The following is an 8,277-nucleotide window of genomic DNA, read 5'->3' on the forward strand; positions in this document are numbered from 1 at the left end:
TCTCAAAAAGTGAAATGTAAAACGTGCACTGCAGCATTACATTGCAAGGACGAAGTTCTCGAGGCTCAAGCTTCATAACAATTACTGCTTGTCCAAACTGCCCAGAAGCTGTAATACCAAACAGTAAGTTTTTACAAACCCATTTGGAATCAACCGTTGAATCGTTATAGCAATGACCTTCCTTGGAGTAGGGCTAAACGGAATTATGAAGTTCTACACCTTCATACAATTGCGACGATCGCTAGTTCAGTCATTCTATGGTAAACCAGTGGGAGTTTTTATGATCGCAACAGCAACAGTGCGACGCGCCAGTCCTGGGGTACCAGATTAATGGTAATAATTTTGTAAAAGTAGAATTTTGTCATTTATTCATATCGATAACACATTTCAAAACTTCACGTACATTTTTCTCAGAATATGAATTTTAAAAATGGCAAGTATCGTAATTCCCACTACTGTTAGTCCTTTGTTTAAAAATTTAACCACGGCTTTCAAATAACATCTGAAAGTAAGAAATTTATAGGATTTTAGATTAGTTAGTTTAAGCAATAGTTATACACAAATGACTGTCCTTTTTTTGGTAAAAACTGAACGACTTTAATCAAACAGTCGCCAGTTACACTAAAATTTGTATTTCTAAAATGCGCTGAGCGTTTCGCAGGCTACATTCATGTACATTACAAAGAATTCTTTCCCTTTTGCAAGATTCAAAATGGCATCATTTACCGTGCATGTCGCTCACCACCTCAAATGCCTCTGTAGAATTTGTATAGTGTCACTATTATGTATTATTTTTCGACAAAAATTTTTTTTAATATACTTACATACATGCTCAGTAACTACCTGAAGTCTCATTTCTCCATCCTTTTCCTTCCTCGAACAATAAATAAATAAATAATTAATAAAATGTCAAGGAAACGCTTTTCTTACGCCGTTACAGTGCCGTCAGTATCGATGGAAATAAAGTGATTTCTTAGGTATCTTAGGTGTGGGGCCCTTCCTCAACTCTGCGTGAATTTCAATGCTGCTTAAGAGCAAGAGTAAGTGCTGCATTTCCAGTCATACTAGAAAAGGCTCTGAGCACTATGGGACTTCTAAGGTCATCAGTCCCCTAGAACGTAGAACTACTTAAACCTAACTAACCTAAGGACATCACACACATCCATACCCGAAGCAGGATTCGAACCTGCGACCGTAGCGGTCGCGCGGTTCCAGACTGTAGTGCCTAGAACCGCTCGGCCACCCCGGCCGGCTTACTAGAAAAGGTCTGCGACAAGTTTTACTATTGTCTGCATGTTTGTCATGTGTCTGGTGGAATTTTTCCTTAACGAAGTTATAAAACGTACAACAAGATCGTATGTGAAAACACGCTAAGAATATGTACTTTGGTAATAGCACGACTGTAGAGTTCTATATATAAGGTAAAATTCACTCCAGTTGCCTGTATTCAAACATGTAGATGATACAGTCGTGACAAATGGGCGATTCTTTTTGAAACACCCTGTAATAAACTACAAGGACTTGTTGAAGGCTAAAATCCTCGAATTTTTAGTTATTTTCTCAATATAGGTTGGGGTATTACATGTCATGTATACTACTCGGTCGACTTTGCAACTTCGCTGTCGTACGTTGCGACCCTTTTCCGCTAGAGGGCTCGGAATTGTAGATTGTGAAACGGCAGTGTGTAATATAACGATGTTAGTGCGTGAGAGACAGCATGCTGTAATCGAATCTCTATTCGCAGAAAACGTGCTTCCAACTGAAATCGACAGGTGAATGAAAACTGTGGTGATGGCAATGCGAGGCTACACACGACCGCGGCGACATCTCCAACAGCCTCGACTTCGCTCTCATCGGTCATCCTCCATACAGTCCTGACTTTGGCCCATCCTTAATGAACACGTTCGAGGACTTCACGTTGATAATGACGAAACAGTGCAAGCAAATGTGAGGCTGTGGCTCTATCAACAGTGTCAAACATTCTGCAGTGACGGTATCAACAAACTGGTCTCTAGTTGGGAGGAATGTGTTCGCCACTAGTGTGAGTATGTTGAGAAATAAATACGTAGACATCGTGGTATCGGTCACCATCACGTCAGCCGCACTTTCAAATACGCACGCCCACCAGTTACGCCGCCATGTTTCCTACAGCCACCATCGCGGCACGAGGTTGCTACCACAAACGATTACGTCGCTGCCAATGAGATGCAAGCATCCTCTCTCCCGAACTCCAGTGACAGGTGTACTTAAGTTCGGAAATTCACTGTGTATTTGCCAGCTGAATAACGTTTTCAGGTTTTCATAGTGTCCAGGGATCGAAATTTTGTTCAAAAATGGTTCAAATGGCTCTGAGCACTATGGGACTTAACTTCTGAATTCATCAGTCCCCTAGAACTTAGAACTACTTAAACTTAACTAACCTAAGGACATCACACACATCCATGCCCGAGGCAGGTTTCGAAACTGCGACCGTAGCGGTGGCTCGGTTTTACATTGTAGCGCCTAGAACCGCTCGGCCACCCAGGCCGGCAAAATCTTGTGAATAGACATGTGCTGAAGAGAGAATGATTTATAAATCGTTTGTAGCTGTATATCCCAATTCTCTGTTCATGAACAGCGTCAGTTCCTCTCTCCTTTATCCACTAAAGAACAACACAGCATATACAAAAGACACGAAGACATGAAGGACCAAGATGTGTAAAGGTAGTAAAGTTTGTTTCATTTAAAAAGTTTCAAGGCTTTTCTCACAAATAATTCCAATTGTTTTTCAGCAAGTTGTGTTACATCCTATACTTTTTCTTCGGTAGGTCCCAGAAAGATTAAATACCCTAATTACGGGGTAAACAGAAGCGTTTTTACAGATGCATTTTTACTATCGGTTTTCAGCCTCTGTTCCTGAATGGAACGAGAAGAAATCCTGATGTGTGGTACGGTGAGAAGTACTATGTAATTGTAGATCCTACTGTTGCCATCTTCCACGAAATCACGTACAGAACAGCCGTTACAGTAATGGTACAGTACAGCAATCACTTCAGCTACCCGAAAAACACCCTATTGAGTTTAAAAACCAGCGTTTAGCTGCCCAACACAGATCCGAACATTCGGTTGCTCAGATTTTCGGATGTCCACATTCCACACCTGACAGGAGACACAAGGCAGCGCGTGCAACACACTCATGCTGTTGCAATAGCTGGCACGTGGGAATCCAAGCAGGAAAATACATCTGTCTACAGATGCACGCTGCATACAGACGAAAAATTCGGCAGGTACGAATAATAACCCCAATAATAATGTAAACATTTTCTGTTGACCAGCGGGATCTGCGATGATAACTGATTACGAAACGCTATGTATTTTAAGTATGTCTTTATGTAATAAGATCTGGTAATAGTAGCTTACCACAGGACACTCTCACTGTACGATTTTAATTTAACTGAAAGGTGCAAATTGTATTGTGTCAGTAGTACAGTTCAGTGGCAGGATTTATTTTTGTAAAAATGAATAAAATAAACTGCAGTGGCTGTGGAGACTGGTTATGAAATACAGACTGACGTTAAATTTTAAAAATAACGAAAACATATGTAACGCGTCATGTCAGCGCAGCAAAACAATCACTGAGAGTAAGAGACAATTTCATATTAATGATTGTGGGAGAGTGAGGCTTCAAGTAATGTGGTTTCTCAGAAAAATATGTTTAACTAGAACAATGTTCTGCTATTTATATGACGCGGTCGGATACAATCGAATACCGACGTAAATCTGCGGTTTCTGATATTTTAGTCCACGAAATGTAGACATTCACGTGGTAAGTAGGCAGCTACAGTCAGGTTATCTCGAGAGAAATAACAATTTCCTGTGGCTCAACGGTTAGGCGTAAGTCTTTCAGTTGGTCGCCATTTTGGCGGTTTGATTAGTAACTGGCACTCTGCGGGCCAGAGCGTGATATGTTAGATCCTTTAATCGGACAGGTAGATTATAAAATTTAAAAAGGGAGCTTAATAGTAAGGTGTTGTTGGAATTAGTGCCGTACAGCGGCCAGAGGCACTCGATGTCTGGTCAGGTGAGCACTGGGTTATAAATTCTAAATCAAACAGCGTTAATGTAGGGGTAGGTCTGACAATGAATAGGAATCAACGTAAGCTGCTATGGACAGTATAGTGTACGCATTATCACAGTCAAGATAGACACAAAGCTAAAATCCATAACAGTAATGTAAGTTTATACGCTAACTACATCTGCAGATTACGAAGAAATAGAAAACAGTCATGAGATAAAAAAAATTATTCACATAGTTAAGGGACAGGAAAATTTAATTGTGATGTGGCACTTGCATTCGATAGTAGCGAAAGGAAGAGCAGAAATATATTTGGTAAGCATGGACTGACAGAAAGGAATAACAGAGGAGTTAACCTGGTCAAATTTGGCACAGAGCATAATCTAATCATCACTAAAGGATTAAGAGTAATGAAAGAAGGTTGTATAGGTGGAGGAGCGCTGGTGACCCTGGAAGGTTAAATACTGATTGTAAAATAGAGATTTCAGAAACAGACTGTAAACTGTAAAATACTTCCAGAGGCAGATGTGGACTCTGGTCGCAATTTATTGGTCATGAACTTTAGATAAAGACTGAAGAAATTGCAAAAAGGTAGGAAATTAAGCATATGGGTCCTAGGTTGGTTGCAAGAACCCAAGGTTGCTTAGGGATTCAGAGAGAACTTAGGCTGTTATTGACTACAACAGGGTAAAGGAATGCAGTGGAAGACAAATGGGTAGCTTCGAGAGATGAAATAGTGAAGGGAGCACAAGATCAAATAGGTAACAAGAGAAAGCATAACTGAAATCCTTGTTTATCACAGGAGATAGTTGATGAATGGAGAAAATATATAAATGGAGCAAATGAAGCAGGTAAAATGGAATATATGGATCTAAAAAATGAGACTGTCAACAAGTGGAAAAATGGCTAAGGAGCTGCATATTATCAACAGCTCAGATGGGAAACCACAACTAAGCAAAAAAGCTGAAATGCAGTGTACATACAGGGACTATACAAGATAAACCGAAGGCTATATTATGTAAATTGAAGGGGAAGGAGATCAAAATGAGATGAGAAATAAGACAGTAAAAAGAGCACTCAAAGTCTAAGTGATGAAGGCTAGACTAAGATTCTTTTATGCGTTTCAGTTTCCGTTGTTATGGCTGTCTGAGGTGATTCACTAATAGCAGCAGCAGTGTGATTGAGGCATCTGCATGCCTCCTGCGTGTTGTGTGTTTCATGTGTGTGACATCCAGCAATTCTGACAAAGGGCAAATTGGTCGAGCGGTGGATAACGCCACTGCTTCTGTCAGCGGCGTTTCCGGACTCAGCATCTACAGTAGTGGCAGCCGCGATGTGGCTGATGACTCCAGCGCTGCCTCACCAGTGGCAGTGGGTGACGCAGCGCTTGTGACCCACTGCGGAAGTACCGTGGCCGGTACGCTACGTCCCAGGCTTGAGTGGTCCCGGTGCGGCGGCAGACCCGCGTCTCACGTAATAGGGCTGACTGCCCTGACGCCGGGTCAAACTACCGACCCCAAGCCGCATTCTGCTCTGCGCCCCAGGTGTTACAAAAGATTGGTGGTAGTGTCGCAATACTAAGACAAGATGATTTCAGTAAAAAAGTGACTAGGTATTTATAAGCTCATGGAATGCGCGTGCTTGGGCTTTGCTGTGCCTTGCAGCATGCATACCACACACTACCAGGGTTTTTGGTGTGGATAGGCTTCTGCCTTTCTCCACTGAAGTGGTGCTATTCCGCACCACACCTGGCCGGCTCGCCTGGCAGTCTGAGACGTCTTCATTGCGGTTTGTAGGGCATGACATCCGCTCTTGCCTGCAGCTAGCTCTGTTATAATCTTCTTCCTATGTATATGGTCGGTGCGCTACGTAAACAAGGCCCATGGAGTAGACAACATTCTGTCAGAACTACCGATATCCTTGGTCTCGGTAGCGATGATATAAAAAGCAACTCTACCTTGTATGCAAGACGTATGAGGCAGGCAAAATACCTTCAAACTTCGAGAAGACCATTATAACTCATTTCCAAAGAAAGAAGGTGATGACAGGTGCGAATATTACCGAACTGTAGGTAAAATAAGTTATATTTGTAAAATTCTAGCTCGAATTTTTTTACAGAAGACTGGGAAAAATCTGGTAGCAGCAGACCTCGGAGAAGATAACACATTTATATTTATATGGTGTCAGTTCTTTCGGACATGTCCATATCCATATAAGTATATAGTTCTGGCGATACAGGCGAAGACCATTCTCTTCTGTGCGGATGCGCGCATATTACCCGAACTCTTACGGGACTTGGTAAGAATGTCTTCCACAAGTAATGAGTGTCTTGGGTAGGGTCATTACAAATGTAATGTATGGGACATGTAAGGTGAGAATGTGGGTCTCGAGGGAGGCGTGCGCGAGATAGTCCCTGCAGTCACACTATCCTCTGTGGCCTCGATGGCTTAGTTGGATACAGCGTCTGCCATGAAAGCAGGAGATCCCGGGTTCGAGTCCCGGTCGGGGCACACATTTTCACCTGTCCTCGTTGATATATATCAACGCCCGTCAGCAACTGAAGGTCTATCTATCTATCTATATCCGGATCCCGCGCCAGCTACTGCCGGGTCTGGATGCTGAAGAGTCCTCTCCATTTGGCTCGGTCCTCCCACCACTTTTCCTCCTCCGTTTGCTGCCAGGTCACACCACTCCTTTCCAAAGATATTTTCACTCCCATTTTCCACCTTGTTCCTGGGGGCCCTCTAGGTCTTTTTCCATCCTTCTTCCATAGTTTTAGGGAGTCTGTACCCATGCACCCTATTAAAAAGCCCATACCATCTTAATCTCTTATTTTCAATTTCTTCTCTCATACTTTTTTGTTTAAGATCCTTTCTTATCTCTACATTCCTTACTCTGACCATTTTTGTTTTTCCGTTAACTGCTCTGAAAAATGTCGTTTCTCCTGCTTGCAGTCTGCTCCAGTTCCTTTCTGTCATTGTCCATGTTTCCCCACCATAGGTGACAATAGGGAAGTAATAATTCTTACACATAAGGAGTTTTGCTTTTTCTGAAACTTCCTTCTTCCAAATCAGGTGTTTTATTGTTTGGTAGAAATTGCCTCCCTTCTGTAACCTCCTATTAATTTAGTTGGCTATTCTTCCATCCCTAGATACTGCACTCTCTAAATAAGTGAAACTTTCTACGACTTTGAAGCAGCTGTAGGTATTAATACATAATTCTAATTTCGTAGAAGATCGGCTTGGGCCCAGGAGAAATGTAGCAATGTGAAATCTTACGAATTCTTTAATAATTTAGGTTACGGAAAGCCAAACCAACGTTTATACGATTTGTAGATATACGGGATGCCCCTGAAAATGTTGACAGGAATGCACTGTTTTACGATTTTAAGATAACAGAGGTAAAATGCAGGGAGCAAAAAGCAATTTACTGCTTGTATAGAAATCAGACAGCAATTAGAAGTGTAGGGACGTAAAAGGGAAGCAGGGGGTCAGGAGTTAGTGTGATATGGTTGTAGACTATCCATGATGTTACTCTGTCTACACAGAACACGCAGTAAAGGAAATAAAAGAAAAAATTACGGTGTAGCCTCCCAGCACGAAGTTTAATTAAATGAAAATTTGAAATGGAGCCAAATGTAACCTCCCAACAAAAATAATGTTTCATAATAATACAAAATGGAACCATAAACCAACAATAATATTAATTAAATAATGAACCAGGAACGAAATGTAACCTCCTAACTGAAATAATAATATCTGGTAAATTTTATAAGGAATGCAGCGCTGATCTTCGGCCCTGTGAAATAATGAAACGTGATAAATTTTATAAGGACAGCAGCGCTGACCTTCGGCCCTGTATTCTGAAAAACAAAAGCAAAAATTCTTACATCAATAAAAACTGCATCTATATCTGCTCTTATTTATCGACACAGTTTCGTGCAATGCAGGCGTATATTTAATTTTGATTCTTGGAGGAAATGATAGGAAATATTCTTTAAATTGAAATGAATGTTTTTTTTTTCTTATCAAAAGTGTGGAAAAATTCTTTAAATTGAAATGAATGCTTTTTTTAAAGAGTTACTTCATAAAAAAATTATTATTGGGGCATTTTTTCTGAACAAATTAAATCACAATTAACATACATTATTAGATGCACAATGCTGCTTGTTTACCTTCTGCAACAATACTCATCGTCGACCACAATCCTGACCAGAGTCGCAA

General features: G+C 41.1%; 1 non-coding gene across 1 annotated transcript; it reads left to right on the forward strand.

Annotated features, from left to right (window-relative positions):
• Nucleotides 1-6,490: 6,490 nt before the first annotated feature.
• On the forward strand, nucleotides 6,491-6,564 carry Trnas-uga (transfer RNA serine (anticodon UGA)). Its single transcript has one exon. It is a non-coding gene; the product is annotated as a tRNA-Ser (tRNA).
• Nucleotides 6,565-8,277: the final 1,713 nt, after the last annotated feature.

This window comes from Schistocerca serialis, chromosome 8 (genome assembly GCF_023864345.2).
Source record: "Schistocerca serialis cubense isolate TAMUIC-IGC-003099 chromosome 8, iqSchSeri2.2, whole genome shotgun sequence".
NCBI classification, from domain to species: Eukaryota; Metazoa; Arthropoda; class Insecta; order Orthoptera; family Acrididae; genus Schistocerca; species Schistocerca serialis.